This window comes from Protopterus annectens, chromosome 6.part0 (assembly GCF_019279795.1).
Source record: "Protopterus annectens isolate FY-2018-M chromosome 6.part0, PAN1.0, whole genome shotgun sequence".
In the NCBI taxonomy this organism is placed as follows: Eukaryota; Metazoa; Chordata; order Ceratodontiformes; family Protopteridae; genus Protopterus; species Protopterus annectens.
The window spans coordinates 515,202,903-515,221,583 of NC_056737.1; positions in this window are offsets into that span (position 1 = coordinate 515,202,903).

An 18,681-nucleotide genomic window follows, 5' to 3' on the forward strand; every position below is an offset into this window, starting at 1 on the left:
CTGATGTTTAGTGTAACATCCCCACTCTGGGCCAATAATCAAGGAGCCTAAATGCTATCCATTGACCCTGAAAAGGGACGTTCACTTGGAACAAAAATGGATACATTCAGTATTTCCAGATGCAGACCTCTATGCATCAAGCACAATTTCCTTTAAGACCACACAGGGAACACACTCAGCCCATGGTCTGAGTTTCTCTTTCTGCCTCTCCCAAATAAGGCTTCCCACTGGCACATCTGTAGGGTTAGGTCATCAGCTGCAGGTTCAAGCCAAGTCCTCCAGCACCCTCTCTGTGAAACCAGTGCTTCATGTCCCTGCTCCAAGTAGCTGATGCACACACTCTTTGAGATTTAATTTTCAGACACACACACACACACACACACACACACACACACACACACACACACACACTGGAAAGGCTGGCACAGAATACCCACTCTACCAAATTTGAAAGACTATAAGGTAGATTCACTGCTACCAGTCAGTTACCATAAGGCTCTTAAAGGGGTATTCAATAACACTGAGTGAAATTAATATTGATACAAATGGTAATGTTGACCAAACAACCAGGCGTTCAGGAGTGGCTACAGTTCTCACCAAATAAATATATGCAAATACTCTCAAAGCTTAAATATTTTCTAAAAGGACCAGACACAATGAAAAGTTTAAATATATTTAATAATAAATAATAAAATAATAAGAAAATACTAAATATCTATTTACAGTAAACACCAGAGTTTCAGAAACAATAAATATTAAAATAACACAGATGAATAGATTTACACACTTACAGAAAAACAGTACTTAACTAATCTCGCTATATTTTCCTGCCTAATCTAAAGAGTTACTATTCCTCTGGTCCACTTACTAGAGCAAGGCAAGGTGAAGTAGGTGAGGGATTATTCTATGCCAGGTTCCAAGAAACAGACTGCCCAGTCTGACTGACAGATTTCTCAATATAATATCTAAATATTATTCCTGGGATAGCTTACAGAATGACATCACATCTGGTCATCTGACTCTCTTTCTCACACAATCACCAACACTAGAAGCTGCCAGGAGTTTAGCACCTATGTCTTACCATACAAACAAATACAGCTTTGCTCAGATCTGCTGCAGCTCCTGAAAATCATAAAACAATTTCAAACCTCTACCCCTCCAACAGAGCTATTAACCCAGGCTTCTCACAGACATTTTGTCTCTGGCTGCAATCAAAACTGTAAGATGCAATCTTTATGTCCTAATTTAATTTCAGCTATTTTTTGCAAAGTTAGCTGAGACTGAGCTTAATGTCTTCTCTTTCAGTATTGTCTGTTACAGTATAGACATTTTAACAGTTAGAAAAATGCATGTACATGTATTTTCTTTCCAGCAGGGCACACTGTTGATATATTTTTAACATAGGCAGCTTTACAAATATATTTCCAACACAAGTATCTGTACAAATCAGTTTGATATTCAAATAACATATAATTCTTTACAAAATTTCAGCTAGCTGTGCTGGCATATGTTACACATTCACTTCCTTGCTTCTCCTGGCATAGCTGGCAGCACCTCCTATCATTACACATAGTTATACATGTTCAAAGCTTTTACTACTTTTCTCATTGATGTTTACTTATTCTGAGTTTGATTTTATATCTGTGTAGTACATGTGCTTTAGCACCTGGGTCATGGCTGAAAAGGGTCTTTGGATCAGTTTTCTCTCAGTTGGTCAGTGAAGAATAATATAAAACTAAAACAAAAAATAAAAATAAACTTGATGGCCCACATCAATACTTTGTTTTCTCATGGCAGTATGTGTTTGAGTTATATCTACACCTTTTGTACTTCATGGTGCAATGTATGACCAGACAAATGTAAGAAGGAAATAAGATAGCCAGACACAAATAAGATCAGATATAAAACAAATGGAATCATTCTTAAATCATGCTTTCTTTGAATATGTCTCTCTTGGTGTTGGATTAAAAGGAAGAAAAAGCAAGTTATGATGAAAAAGACAGTATCTGGATTGAGCTGTGCTTTACCTTGCAGCTGTTCATCCTATCCTTTATCACAATGTGCTTTATCTAATTAAACATAGAGAACAATAAAAACCTTTGGAGAGTATACCAACTAAACAGTTTGTGAAAATTGTACTTTTTCTCATTTGACATCTAAACAGTTAAAATGCATTAACATATGGTAGACCTCATTAGTCAGGCTCAAAAGTAGGAACAAATTAAAACTGATAACTTACTAATTTGACCAAAGGAAAGATGATTATCTCTGTCAGTATGGCTGGAAGTAGGATGCTTTTATTTTCCTTTTTCATTTGTTAACCATGTAAGTGAACTGGCCATCAATGGCTCTTTTCAGTCACAATCTGGGCCATAAGCACAATGGCAAACACCCCACCTAAGTACCATGTTCAGTCAAAGCCTCACCTCAGGCTTTGTGACCATTGAATGGTGCACTGTGACGGTTATCCCACTCCACAAAGGGGAAGCCATGACAGACCCCAGGAACTACTGCCCCATTAGCCTGATGAGCCTGGTCTGCAAGGCCATGGAACTCATAAACAAAGACATTGGTAATCTCCAAACTCTGGACCCCACACAGTTCAGGTTTGTAAAAGGCAGATCATGTCTCCTAAACCTGATAGACTTCTTGGAAGCAGTCACCAAAGCCATAGATGAGAGTAAGGTGGTTCACAGAGCCTATCTAGATCTCACCAAGGCTTTTTACACCATCCCCCACTCTGGAATTATAGATAAACTCACTAAACTAGGTATAAATTCCTATGTCACAAGATGGGTTGCCAACTGGCTTACTGACAGGACCCACACTGTGAAAGTAGCAGACTCCAAATCCAACTTCAGACCAGTGACAAGTGGAGTACCACAGGGTTCATTCCTGGGTCATCTCCGGTTTGGTATCTACTTATCTGAAGTACAGGCTAACACAGAAGGTCTTTGGCTAGCTAAGTCCGCAGATGACTGCAAACTAGGAGCCATAATCAAAACTCTTAACGATGTGGACATCCTAGAAAATGGCCTCACTGAGACAGCTGCCTGGTGTCAAAACCATGGACTCAAGCTCAATGCCAAAAAGTGCATTGTCATCCCCTTTGGTAAAAACTCTGTACCCACGAACTACCACATAGGCGGTAGTCTACTTAACACTGAAAGTGTGATAAGAGACCTTGGGACACAGATGGACAGTAGTCTCTCCTTTGATAATCACATCACCACAGTGGTCATGAAATCCTTCTACATTACACACCTCATCACAAAAGGTTTCTCATCCAGAAAAAAGAGGTCATTGTTCCTCTCTACTCATCACTCATTAGACCCATTATAGAGTACAATACCCCTTTTGGAATGTACCTCACAAGACATCTACAACAACTGGAAAGGCTGCAGAAATACCTCACAAAGAGGATTACTGGCCTCAAACAGATGCCCTACGCAGACCGTCTCAAAAAACGCCAGCTTTAATCTGTTGCATATCACCTACTCAGAGGCGATCTCTGCCTAACATACAAAGCTATGTCAAACCCAGAGCTGTTGGACATGTTCCACTTAAAGAAATCCCAATCCCCCCAAACTACATGCTCTGGGGACCTAAACCTTGTCACCACAATAAACAGAACATGTTGGAGGGATAGATTCCTGTCTCAGAGACTTTCCATACTCTGGAACAGACTACCTCTCCATGTCAAACAGACCTCCTCATTAGCAATCTTCAAGAAAAATCTTGATGATTGGATGGGAAACAGGAAATTCACCCCAGAATCACTTCTGTGGCTCTGCTTGACAGCTGCACTGCAGTGTCAGTAACAAGTGCATGATGTGGGAATAAAACCCACAGCCTTCTAATCTTCCAGCACCAGAAACCCCTTGAGCCACTGACACTGAAAGCCCCTCATAAGAATAAGATAAAATAATGTAATACTGCTACAGACAGAGCAGCAATTTTGGCTGCTTTTGCAATGTTTGCCTTAACAGCTCTAGTATAGGAAACTGCAGAATTCTGTGCTCTGACTCAACTGTTTCATTGATGTAATATTCACAATATATGCAGAATGATTACTTCACGTTCAGGAACAGATTTATTATAGTGCCTATGTCATAGGCAGTTTGCATAAAAAAAATAAAGCATGCATTAGTGATAAACAGTTAAACATCAAAACAATGAAATTAGAACTAAAACATCATGCGTAATGAATTTTAACATAAAATGGCTGGGCCAAAGCAAAAGATGATTAATGAAATGGAATGGAATGGAATGATTAGGCCAAAGCAAACAAATTATTAATAGACTGAAATAAATAATTACAGACCTGTATTAATGTTCAATTAAAAAATAGCCAACTCTGTCAACAAATTCTGCAAATTACATTTTTGAGTTTAGATATCATTGTCATCTATATTTTGCAGATCAGTTATGAATAGTAATCACATTCCTTAAAATAATACATTTTTAATGCCATTTCCAGCTTTTACACCATGGAGAAGTGTAATATTCTGATATTCTTTCCTTGTCAGCCTAGTTCTTGTTTCAGCCTTCCCTTTTGTGCTTTCAGCAATCGTCTATGCGGTATGAGATGACCTAGTAAATAACCTGGTCATACTTAATAGTTACCTTAGCCATTTCATGCCTACCACCTTTGATGCTGAAACAATTCAGTGCTGTATTTTAAAACTCAAATAATTGAAAACTAGTCTGTGATATGAAGAACTAAAGCATTTTCCCAGAAACTAGCTTGCTTGTAAATTGCATACTATATGTTAGACTTCTAAATGCATACTTCATTCATTGATCACGTGTCGAAAGTGTACCTCAGGTGAGTACATTCATGCATATGTAAGGTATTATATGCAAAACATTTGGTGATACTGGTAACTTTCTGTACTGCTGAGAAGTAATGCAGGCTCAATAGTCTTCTACTAGATTTTATGGGGAAGAGAAATGCATTTAAATGCATTTTAAGTATATTATATTTAACATTTGATAATTTTGATGCAGAGCTCAGTTTGTTTAATTGCTTATTTTGTTTACAAATTAGGCTTATTTATTTTGCATGTGACACATGATGGCTTGGTGATTATATCTGTTTCTCATAGCTTCAAAGTCCAGGGTTCAGTCCTGATCTCTGAACATGCTCATCCTTTATGTTTACTTTGCATGTTCTTTCCATGCCTGTGTGAGTTAATTTCTGTTTCCTCCCAAAACATAATGCTTGATTGACTCAGTTAAAGGTACCCATATATTGCATTTACTCTTGCCCTTGTGGCCTGGGCCATGGTTAAAAGATGCATAAAGACTAGTTAAGAAATGAATAAATAAAATGTAAAATATACATATAATTAGGATTATGATGCTTTCATTTCTGCAGAGTTTAATTTTGTTATTTGAGGGTTTGAAGTTTTACATCTTTGTTAAAGCAAATTGTACTTCTATCTTTTCTTACAACTTCAGCTGTAAATAAAATAACACTTCGATTTAAGAAGAAACCCGGCTCTGTTTCTGTAGAGTTATAAAGCCTTGGCTATCACCAGGGTAATTCAAGTTTGATTAGCTAACCAGCACCTGCTGGAGGTGGGATGGAGGTGATGAATTAAGGGCTTGAGCTCAACTGCCTCTCACAAGAGGGAAGGGATGGGTCCTCTACCTGGAAGTACATACAGGAAAAGATCCAGTGCAAAGCAACCTAGGCAGCTATTTTAGGACCAGTGCTGCATGGGGCCCAGGCCAGTGACTTTAATTTAAAAAAAAGTAAACATCAATAACAAAATACTGCTGGATTTTATGGACAATTTCCATCTTCTAGCTGTTAAAAGTATGAGATTTCCTTCTCTGCATGTGTGCTAGTTCCAGACATTTCATTGATAGATGCTTTAGCCAATGAAACTGCATTTAGAGCAAGAGACCTTCCAGGAATTGGCATGAAATTCATTTTTTTAAACAGGAACAACAAGCCAAGCAGAAATGCAGCAGTGAATGTAAGCAGCATTAAGCCAAACAAAGATACAGTACCACATTGCTGTTGAAGTGTTTTATATTGAGGTGTTTTTTAGGCAGTGAATGAATGCCAAGAACAGGGAAAGAGGTATACTATAATGAATGCATGCTAAGCAGCACATCACTGAACAGGGAAAGAGGTGTGTGTGTGTGTGTGTGTGTGTGTGTGTGTGTGTGTGTGTGTGTGTGTGTGTGTGTGTGTGTGTGTGTGTGTGTGTGTGTTTAAAATACCCCAGTTAGGTGGCACTGCCTAGTTAAGTATCATGTTCAGGATCAAAACCTGTAACTTGGGTTCGGGTAAAAAGAACCTTAATCCTCCACACCAACTGCCAGACCTCAGTTAATTCAGTTAACGTTTTCTTTTATTCAATAAATCACTCAGATTTACAGCCATTCATTGGTTTCACCTTTGTTGCTTAATGCATTTTGATACAAAACATTTTCTGTTAGCATTCTAGTGATTTAGAGTAGTGTGTTTTTATTTGTATCCAGTTAGCAGAACATTTTGATTTTGCCTCATATTTATACACCATCCTTGTGAATGTCATTTAACCAGACAATGCTTTAGGCTCCTCAGTTGTCCCCCTGTACTGCAAATCTAGTAACTACCTATGAATTAGTGTACTTACAGTTTAAAGGAAGTAAGCAGGAGCATCATCATCATATGTGCTATACTCTTTGGATGTGATCCTTGATCATTGGTTTCCTTAATGTTGACAGTGTGTTTTTTTGTTTAGCTGTGAATAAATTAGATAGCACAAAGTTTAATGTTAATGTTAATTTAACTTGTTTTTTTTTTTTTGTTTGTTTGTTTTTTGCAGGCAGACAGGTAGGAAATATACTGCATTTGGGCTACAGATTTTTTTTAGCACTTGGTGCAGATGAGTTGGAGCTACAGCAGTTTGCTTAACAGTTATTACAGATGAGTAAGGCTATGATCTGTTAAAGAGCTATTCCTTGTAGTACATGGTTTGATTCCCTCAGCTTGTGACTTGTCAAAGTTACTTCACCAGACGGTACTTCTGGTAGCCTTTTGAAAAGGGACACTTGTGTCCAGTGGGTTTTCACAGGTTATCAAATGTGTTATATATTTGTCTTTTGAATTCCTATACCCTTCACACAGATGCTTATTAGTACTTCACTACATGCTATTTGAGTATGAATCCCAACATGTCATTTTCACTAAATGTTGGTTTCAAGGGAAGAGAAGTTGAATATTTTTCCTCCTAAGTCTGTTTTAGAGTGCTTTGTCTTGCTTAGAAAATGTGTGTCACTTTTTTTTAACATTTGAAATAAAAGTTTTAAATAAAATCTATTTCTCTGTGATTGTGAAAGTAAAGAAGAAAACAGCATATAAAATAACATGTGTTTATGGTAATTAGGACACTGTAATGGCTGCAGGGGTGGTTCTGGTCCATTACCATGCCCAGTGCCCCACTTGACCGTGATCCATCTTTGGGTGTATACACAACACCAATTTCTCTAGTAGTGACTAGGGAAATGTATACAATAACTTATTCAATGCAGATTGTAAAGATATCATTGCTGGTGATATGAATTTACGCAGCACTAAACAGGGCAGCCTTGAATACATGTCCAAATATAAGAAAACATTTACTGTTTATTTCATGATTCAGAATTCAGTGTAAATTATAGATCTTCTAACTATTCCAACTAGAGAGAAGAATATTCTGGATATTATATGCTCTAATGCAGATCACATGTTCACAAAGAACACCAATTTCAAAAGAAGATGCAATTCAATGTACAAATATGTTTAATATTCAGCTACATTGGACATAAATAAATTTTGAAGAAAACTTTTCATTAAGGTGTCATGATAATAAGATATCATTCTACATTTATACTCAGTAAAGCCAAAACACAAGTAGACATACTTTTATGTATGACAAATATAATAAGGTTAAATATTACACCAAAACACCAGCAGAAAACATACTTAATCAATGAAGTCTAAGCTGTGTTTCTTTGATAAATACTTTAAAACAAATCTGAGACCTGATAAAAGTGTTAAAAAATTGAAACCTGATACAAGGTATCAGTATATCAGAAATCTGTAACAACAATATCTCTCTTAGTATGAGTTTCAATGAAAGTAAAAAAGGCAGTGGAACTGGTGATATTAGTACTAGGGTTATTATAACACCCCAGACATCAGTCATTAGTTCAATTGGTATTCTTTTGCAAAACAAGTTGTAATGAACACATTGCATTTGAAAAGTTGCCATAATTTGTCCAATTTATATAAAAAAGAGGACAATGAACATATATCTGCAACTATAGACCGATCTGCCACTATCCAGCATAGGCAAACGTACGGAAAGACTAGTCTTGTAAAAATCATTGAAGGAAATCAAATATAGGACATATACAGTATATAGCAATGTACATGCATTAATAATATCTCCTCTGCAATTTGCAATATGTTGTATTATAATGTGGTAAATGTCTTACCTGCTAGCTTGCAGGTAGATGCTATGTATGTGGTTATTTCCAGTACTTTTGATATAATAATTCATTAATTAATGGTGTACAATTTTATCATTTGGGGTTTATCCTTCCAACTCATGGCTTAGATATAAAAAAAACTTACTAGACAGGATATGGGGAGTATCTTGTGATGGCCTCTCAGGCATGTGACATACAATCAGTCAGTGTTTTCCCTATGTGTTAGTCTTGGGTCCCTATTTATTTAACCTGGAGATTCAATTTATCTATTTTCTATGTGATCCATGCAGTTGACATTAAGTCAGGCAAAGGTGTAATGATACATTTTGTTTACATTGACACAATAATTTATCTACACAAAGCCGATATAATAATGTAATATTCAATACTGAGGAACTTGAGTACATTCTGTTGTGACCATAATAGAGTCTAAGTTTAATGTCAATATTTCACAAATAGAAATTGTAAATAAGTTTTGAGATCTAGATACACTGATGGATGGAAGGTGCTACTTCAAATTCATACTAATAACATTTGTGTATCAGTCTTAAAGACAGTGGGATGTGTTTGTAGATTCATACCTATTAGGGATAACAAGGTTATGATTAATTTGTTTTCTAATCTAATTTGATCTAGCCTTGTGTATATTAGCTCCACGAGGAACCCTTACAACTAAACTGCATTTGCAAAAAACTTCAGAGAATTCAAAGGAAACATAGAAAAGGAATAACTGGTTTTACAGGTTTAATCTATGAGGACAAGTTGCCAAACCTTGGTTAATATTTAAGCTTATTACTGACTTATGGGTGACTTGCTATTCATTTACAGAGCCTTTCAAGGTGAATATTTGTTTGACTGTGTTTGTCTGCAAGTATCTTGCAGACACAGAGATTGATTATAATAATGAATATGAATTATAAAATTATTAACTGGATTTCTGACAGAGTATTTATTCATCGGATTACTTTACCTGCTGATCTTAAAATGAAACCATACTACTGAATTTATAATAAGTTGGGACTTTTTGGGGAAAAAATACAGCATGGGGCACAAGAAGGGTATTATAAACAAACTTACACTCTTTACCTATATTTAATGAGATGTGATGTCATCTGCAGGCATGCACTGTTTGTAGAAGTGAGCAGCACTCTGTCCATTTTCCAAGCTCCAGCAGAACTCCTCTTTGGTATGTGTGGGTATTTAGGCCTTAAAATAAAATATCACCTGCAAAGGACAGCCTTATATCTATTATCTAAGTCTTACTCAAATGGAAACAAATAAACTGAAGGGCTCTTGTCTGGAATGGGGCAGATGGGTACATAGGGGAGGTTAGATGTTCAAAGTTGGAGAGGGGCCCCCCTAAAAAGCTTGATGGTCAGAAGTGGTATTAATATTTTCAGTTACTGATGTTTTAGATGTACCTCTATGAACTATGGATAGTGCTCCTTGTGCTGAAACACAAGAGCATGAACTGTGCTTCAGCTAGTTTGACCACTGAGATACAGAAATAAATAAAGGAGAAAACAGAGAAAATAGAAGAAGGTAACTGGCTTAAGGTGTGTGTGTGTGTGTGTGTGTGTGTGTGTGTGTGTGTGTGTGTGTGTGTGTGTGTGTGTGTGTGTGCATGTGCATGCCTCTGCGTTTCATAAACAATTCTTCTGTTCTTCTAATAATGATGACCTTGGAGGCTTGATCTTTACATAAAACACTTACTTTGATAAATATCTGTTGATGATATCCGTACTGCAATTTTTTTCGCATTCAGTGCAGAATACTTAATATTTTTGGGCAGGACCACAAAAATGTTTTACATTCCTTTGGGGATGTCTTTTTCATGGCTACATTATGTACATTTTGGTTATTTGTGATAGTAGCTAGGAATTCAGACAGAGATGCTTGTTATTCTGATGTTCTGTGGAGTGTCTGATTTAATTTGGACTTTCTACTTTTTGATAGGTTTATATTTTATCTTCCATTATAAATCAGGACATGGATTAGGCTTGCATTATAACATATGAGTAGCTGTTGTTTCCTTTTTATATTGCTCAATTAACAGTTATTATTATTTTTACTAAATATTTTCTTTACTCCTAGAACCTTTACCCCTAATGGCTGGAATGAAACTATTGTTTTTCACTGCTGCACTGAAGCATTTTGTACGCAGTAAAGATCCTCAGATCCTTTATTACTTTGCCCTCATTATAGAACTATTTACACAAATAAAATAACTGTGTACTTATATACTTTTATTTCATATAATTGATGGTATTTAGAAATTTAAGGTCATTCAATAACTGTGCAAAGAATTTTTCTTTAATATGCAACATCTGAGATAATATAGCATTTTCAAGAGTAATATGTCTTCCTGTGAAGGGGTGAAGTATTTCAAATAGTAGACTATAATATAAAAATGATGCTTTCTTTTTTACTTGAAATAACATATGAATAGAATTAGCATGAATGTCAAAAACATGACAAACATGATTTCTGCCCATGCACTGTTGCAGTAGTGTAATAAAATATAGCTAGTCATTTCAGTTTATATTTTATATGAAACATTAAGACAGCGCTGAGCTACAGTTTTTGTTCTGTTAGTTATTAGCATTTATTGCTATATTTTAACTTGAGAAAATTTTGACAATTTTTTTTTTCATTTCAGAAAAAAAATTGCAACATTGACAGGTTTAAGTCTAACATTTTTCCCAGTAGCCTTCATTTTTTATTTTTATTTAACATTTGTTTACCAGGAAAGTCCAACTTGGAACAAAGCCAGTTTTTAGTAGAAGCCCAGGGAGAAACACTCTAGCCACATGTCTTTGTAACATGAGAGGAAACTAAATCCAGAAAAAACACACACACAACTGCAGGGAGGACATACAGACTACACACAGAAGGCACTCAAGCTGAGAATCAAGCTAGAGAACCTTTTGCTGGGAGACAACAACACTACCACTGTACGACTGCACCATCATTTGTTTGCTAGGTTGCCTGCATCTGTTCTACCTATTTGCTAGAACTGCTCTGTAAACAATCTGTGAATCTCCTTGGACTGCATTCATCAAAAGTACTAGTGATGTATCTTTATAGACTTGCATTTTTCTTTCCCATTGGGAAGGAAATGGTTAAAGATTTTGTGCTGTATGTAAACACTCAGTCAAGCATAAAGCCAGCCAGTGAGTGATGTACAGTGTGGATTAACAGCATTTTCATTCTTCTCAACTGTCACATTTGGAGATTAATACTGCAATTTTGTCATCAAATCATCATGCTCCTTCAAAAAGGATGTTTGGAACAGACAAAGTTATCACGGGACATCTTTAATGGTGGGGGTGAGCTGGGATAAGAAAGGAGAAGCAATTAAGGTTAGTAGTAGTGAGTTTGAAGGGAGTAGGTAGGAAAGGGTTAAGCAGATTGGAGGCTAAGGGATAAAGTGAGGTAAGGGGGGGTGGGTCTTGTAGGCTTTTGAGGTGGGATTTGGTTGTTGGCAGTCACATTTGGTGTGATCTTGTTAGAAAAAGGATCACGTCCCAGACAACCTGAGGTGGGAGTAAAGGTAGGCCTTGGGTGGTTGCAAGATGGTCAGGTGAGTACAGTTTCTCAGATCTATTAGGAGTTGGCAGGAGAGCTTATAGATACAGAAAGTTTTGTTTTTTTTTTCTTCTCTCGAAGGGGAAGCTTAAGGAGTTGTAATATGGGGGTGGTGGGGAGGGCAGTGGGTGTGGGTAATTATATATAAAAAAAAAGATATAGAAATAAAGAGAGGTGTGTAATTGGCAATAAACTGGAAGCGCAGTTGCACAGTAATACAGTCATGTCAGCAGAGGTTTGGTCTTGAGATTGTGGATGTTGCTTGTGCTTGGAATGGTGGGTACAGGAGAAGGGTTGGTCATGCCCCTCAGCTGTACTGAGCTTGCCTCTTATTTGTGGTCAATTTTCAGGAAAGTGTGCGAGCAACTTAGTGGGAAATCTTTTAAAGATTAAAGCTGGAAGGTAATGATAGAGATTTGAATCAGTCTTCATACCTTTAAGAAACTCATGTATCGCAAAACGTGTGATTTGGTCACCTTTGTTAAGTGCGTAAGAGAAATGTTTAAAATTGACCCTATTCTGGGCCTTTGTCCCACTTTTATTATGGCTTTGTCCAGATTTCTTGCTGCTGGTGGTGCTCGTAGTACTTTTCCATGTGTGGGCTGGTTCATTTGCTTTAACATTATGTCCCTGGTTTCGTTGGAGGTAGTGGTGTTTCGCAGACTTCCTCAGGCCATTAACAGCTAGCTGCGTATGTGCAGCATGCTGGTGGCCATAATACATAAAAAAATAATAATTATAAATAATAAAAATGGAGTATAATAGGCAGTTTTAGCAATTACTGAAGGGTAGTGGTTGTGGGGAGTTCTAGAGTTGGCTTGTTTTCATGTCCCTGGTGGTGTAGTGCTGTGTGGATAAAAGGGAGGCCACATGGCATTTCGCAGGCTTCCAGATGGCTGTGAATGATTGCGCGCATGTGCAGTAATGCCAGAAGTGTTAGTGTTATGGAAAAATAAAAAAATAAATAAAATAAAATAAGAAAATAAAGCAGAAGTCTATTTGACTACATGACTGCATATGATGGGTGGTAGTGAGGGGAGGGTCAGAGGCTGATCCAGATAAAAGGCCAGATAGGCTGCACGAGGGAATGTGGTAATAAAAAAAAAAAAAAATATATATATATATATATATATATATATATATATATATATATATATGGTTCCCATTCAGAAGCCTGAAACATCATAAGCCTGAAAATCAAAATCCTGAAACCAAAAGCCTGAAAATTCAGAATCCTGAAAACTCAAAATCCTGAAAGCCCAAAATCCTGAAAGACCAAAATCCTGAAACTCAAAATCCTGAAAACACAAAATAGACATACTGATGTCATTGTGGCTTTGCTATTGTTAGCCCTGTGGTGTTAGGTCATGCGTTGGGGTCAGGTAAGTGTGCGGTTGGTTTTATTTTAGGGTTAGAGGCAGTTTAAGTGAGTTAGGGTTAGGGCGCAGGTTAGGCATGTATGCAATAGTGACAAATATTGGGGTTAGAGGCGGTTTAAGTGAGTTAGGTTTAGGGCGCGGGTCAGGTGAGTGTGCGATAGTGACGGACCTTAGGGTTAGGGTTAGGGTCAGGGTCAGTTGGTAGATATTAGTGTCTTTATAGTGACATATTAGCATTATTTGTGTTTTCAGGATTTTGAGTTTCAGGATTTTGGTCTTTCAGGATTTTGGGCTTTCAGGATTTTGAGTTTTCAGGATTCTGAATTTTCAGGCTTTTGGTTTCAGGATTTTGATTTTCAGGCTTATGATGTTTCAGGCTTCTGAATGGGAACCATATATATATATATATATATATATATATATATATATATATATATATAAAACAGGTAAGGTAGCAAGTAAAAATAAAAAAAAATGTTATTATTATGAGGAGTTAGGTATGTCATGAGTGGTAGGCATGCCTGGTATGGAACTTTGGATGTTGCTGTGATTGTAGTGCACAGAGTCCTGGGTTCAAGCCTTGATAGGGAAGACTTTATGGAATTCCTACCTTTTCTCAGGCCTGGGCTGGATCTGTGAGATGTGTTGCAGTACTGTGCAGGGAGCTGTTACCCTATGTCATGAAAGGCTGGCATGGGATTATCAAGTGTTTTTGAAGTGTTTTTGTTTTCTTCTCATATACTTCCAGTGTCTGTTTGTTTTTCAGGTAGTGAATTGGAAATCATGGCAGAGGCACGGGTGTTGAGGCAGAAATGGGCGAGTATCATGGCACAAGCAGAGGAGTCATTTTGTGAGATGCCAAATGAGGCTGCGACGACTAGCACACAAGGTCCTTAGACTCAGAAGAGGAAGCAGATGGGGAGCAGTACAGGAGCATCCAGAACCAAGAGACCAGGACAGACGACAACAGTGGAGGAGAGGACAACGGAGGTTGAAACACCAGTGGCACCACCTTCAGCCCCAACAGGTAATAACTTGTTAGGCTCTGCTGGGGGGAAGCTGAAGGACAGGTAGCAGGGAGTGATTGTTTGGGGTTGAGTTTGGGGATGCAAGGCATGGTTAATGGAAGGTCCAGGGTCTTGCGGGTGTAGGTGGTGGCTCTGCCATACGTGCATGTTTGCAGGCATTAGCGGTCATGAATTGAGTTTTGATAACACCCCTTTATTGTTGGTGGAGGACATGGACCCTTGTTTATATGAGGTAGGGTCAAACTTTGGAACACGGCCAGGGGATTGGCTGGTGATACAGGCATTAGGGCAGGAGGGTGCCACTATCCTTTTAACTCTTCATATCTTGCTTGTGGTGAAAGAGAAGGTTTGGAAAGGGGAATACATAGATATTTTTGAGTTAAGTGATGCGGATGGGATACAGCATTTGATGGAAGCTGAGACAGCAAACAGGAAAGACCTCTTGGCAGCTTTTGCGGCATTAGGTCACAGGCGTGTGGGTAAGTTTCAGCAGAAGACATGAGAAAATTGGGACTTGGGCTTTATATATTATATGGCAGTGTGGTTGGAAAGGGATAATTCTTTGGCCCTTCCATTTCTGGCCTAGTTTTTGACTATACGAGAGGCACAAGGGATGTGGCCAGGTAATGGATGGCTATAATATGATCAGAAGTTCCACAAAAGGAAAGCTGTTGACAAATCCATGCAGTGGGAAGTTAGACACCCTGATATCTGGTTGTCCACCATGATGGACAGCTTTGGTTTGGGTAATAGAATGGGTAAGCCAGCAAAAGGGGGCATCGGGGTATGCTGGGCTTTTAATGCAGAGAGATGTTCTTGGACAGGTTGGAGATTCTCCCATGCTTGTTCAAAGTGTATGGGTGCACATTCAGTGATGCAATGTAGTAAGGTTGCGAGTCAGTTTGGGGGACAAGCGTCCTACTTTCTCGGTCAGAGAGGATGGTGTAGGCCTCCCATGGGACTACAAGGTGTATGAGGCAGGCCCAATTTTTGTGGCCAAAGGGGAGATCATTTTGAGGAACTAGGGGGCACCCAGGGGATTCATTCACCTATTAAGGTCCAGATCTTGCAGGATTTACTAGCACAGTATCTGCTGCCGGCAGTGGCTGGGGAATTGGTTGAGGGTTTTTTGAGGGGATTTCTGATCAAGTCTAATTTAGTGGGCGATGGCAAGGTGGAGAAAAATTTTAAGTCAGTGCATGAGAGGGAGTATGACCTGAGAGCTTTGATTGAGAAGGAGTGCCAAGCAGGTAGATTGTTGGGCCCATTTGTTAGTCCGCCATTTATTCAGTTTAAAGTGTCACCTTTGGGTTTGGTTTCCAAGAAGATGCCAGGTGAGTTTCACTTAATGCATAATTTATCTTACCCTGAAGACAATTCTGATAATGATTTCATCCCTGGGGAGGAGGTTAGAGTGACGTATGCATCCCTGGATGATACGGTCCCCATCATTAGAAGTTTTGTGGACCCTTGGCTGGGGAAGATAGATATTGAGTTGGCCTTTCATCTGTTGCCGGTTTGGGAGGAGGATTGGCCATTATTGGGCATTGTAGTGGGAGATAATTTCTATTTTAACACAGTGATGCCAATGGGATGTGCAGTGGCTTGTTTTACTTTTGAAAAGTGCAACACGGCCTTGCATTGGATCTGGCAACAGAGGGTGGAAGGGCAGAGAGCAGTACATTACCTAGATGACTTCCTAGTGGGTGAGTGGAAAGAAGGGGCACAGGTGGCGATGCATGAGTTTGTGGAAATGTGCAAGGTTTTGGGAGTGCCACTGGCTAAGCATAAGCTGGAGGGCCCGACGAAAGTGTTAGATTTCCTGGGATTGAATGTGGATGCGGGTCAAGGTCTATTTCATTTGCCGAGGGAGAAGGTGGTTCGTCTATAGGAGAAAATAATGTGGGTGAGGTCCAAAAGTAAGGTTTGGGTGAGAGATGTCATGGAGTTGTTGGGGTTGTTGAATTCTGCTTACAGGGCAGTGCATCCTGGACATACGTTTTGTAGATCAGTGACTTTTCTACTGAAAGGAGGTAAAAGTAAGCACCACAGGGTAAGGGTTAGTAAGTTAGCATGGCAAGACTTAGCTTTGTGGTCACAGTTTTTACATCAAGTTTAACGAGATTATATTTTGGCAGACAGACTGAGTAGATCAAGGGGATTTACAGTTGTTTACAGATGCAGTTGGGGGGGGGTCTAGGTATGGGAGCATTTTTGCTGGGCAATGGTTTTCAGTACCATGGCCTCCTCATTAGCCTGAGGAATGGAAGCAGGATGTTACCTTCCTGGAGCTTATGTTTGGGCTGCAGCAGTGGTATGACATGGTCGTTTGAGGGGTAGGAGGGTAGTGTTTAATTCAGACAATATTGGGGTAGTGAGAGTGTTACAGGTTAAGACAGGTAAATCGTCATGATTGCTATTGGTTCTTCATAAGCTAGTGTTGCAGAGTTTGTTGATTAATTTTTCTTTTACAGGGTTGCATGTGCCTGGGGAGAAGAATGAGATAGCTGACATTTTCGTTTTACGGGTTTCAGCAGGTGTCTCTGACAGCAGCAAGGGACCCCATGGTGGTAACAGATGAGAATTTGGTAGATTGGGCAGCAGTGATCAGTGGGTTGGTGCAGTAGTCGTGGGTGGTATCCACCAGGAAAGCATATGGAAGGGCATTGTATGACTTTGATAGTTTTGTGAGGCATTTACTGGAAGAGGAGGGTATGAGGTCAAAAAGTTTATTTCTACATTATTTAGCCATGCTGAGGATACAGTGCAAGGCAGTAAGATCAGTGAGGGTGGCTTTAGCAGCAATTGGTGTATTTGCTCGGTTGGCTAAATTAGAGGATTGGACTAAGTCATGTACAGCTGGGCACATTATGAAAGGTTGGGGTAGAGGTAAAGGCTCTTCTAGGGATAGGAGATGGCCGGTGACTACGGGGATTTTAAGAATGTTTTTAAAGGGTATAAGCAGAATATGTGGAAGCTCAGAAAAATACGTGATGTGGGGTATTGTGAGTGCATGGATGTACTGTGGAGCTTTCCGTGTGTCAGAATTACTGGGTTCATTGGTGTGGGATGATGTGCTGATATTGCCAAGGGCAGTGCACATTAGGTTAAGGTCACTGAAAACTGATCAAGAAGGGGAAAGGGACATCTATAGTTCTGGGGGAAGTTAGGGCAGTATGGATGTGTCTGGTAGCATGGTGAAGGAGATTGTGTGTGGCTAGAGAGGGTAGTGCACAAGGGTTATTTTTTACTTCAGTAGGTGGTAGAGCGTTAATGGGGAAGCAGTTGAATTTAGTCATGAGAAGGGCTCTTCTCAGTGTGGGCTTAGAGGGGGACAAATTTTCTACTCATTCTTTCAGGATGGGTAGGGCATATGCTCTAGTGAAAGGAGGCAGTTTGATTGAAGTCATTAAGAGGGTGTGGTGGTGGTCCTTTATGGCTTTTTTTTTCTTATATTAAATAAGGTTTGGTATAGTTATTTTGTGGTTATTTTTTTTTTCTCCCTAGGTGAAAGAATTGTCATTTTAGGCCATTCATTCATGAATTGAGCAGCTAGGCGGGCTGTTGTTAGAACCAATGGCATGGATTTGGGCTTGCATTGTTTTGGATTGAAGTTTACCTGGCATGGTATTAGAGGGTTGATGTGGAACCAGATACTTTAGGTATTTATGATGTTACAGAGCCAGTGGTGGTTGCCTCTAATTTTGTTGATTCATCTAGCAGGGAAGGATTTGAGCGTGATTGTGAAGAAGCAGCTAGTTTATAATATATGTGAAGATGTTTTAGCTTTAAGGAAGCTTTATCCATCAGTCTGTCTGGTTTGGTCGGAAATTATTCCCAGGTTAGTTTGGAGGGAGGAGAAGAATTTTGCTGCAATTGAGAGGACTTATAGGTATGTTAATTTTACCCTGGCCAAACAGTTGAAGGGGATGGGGGTGCGTACTAGTGAGTTTGAGTATAGGGATCCCATGTGGTATAGAGCTGATGGGGTTCACCTTAATGAATTTGGACTTGATTTGTTTAATTTAAATTTGGGGTTATTTTTGGAGGGATTGGTTAGTGGGGATAAGGTTGAGGGGGAACAGCCCGTGGGGCTGGTGGGTGGAGAAGAGGGACAGGCTTGCCCGTCTTCTGTTCAACCTCTGGCGGATAATTGAGGTGGTGAAAGATTAATGGTGGAGGTGCTTTCTGGAGTTGATGGTTTATGATTG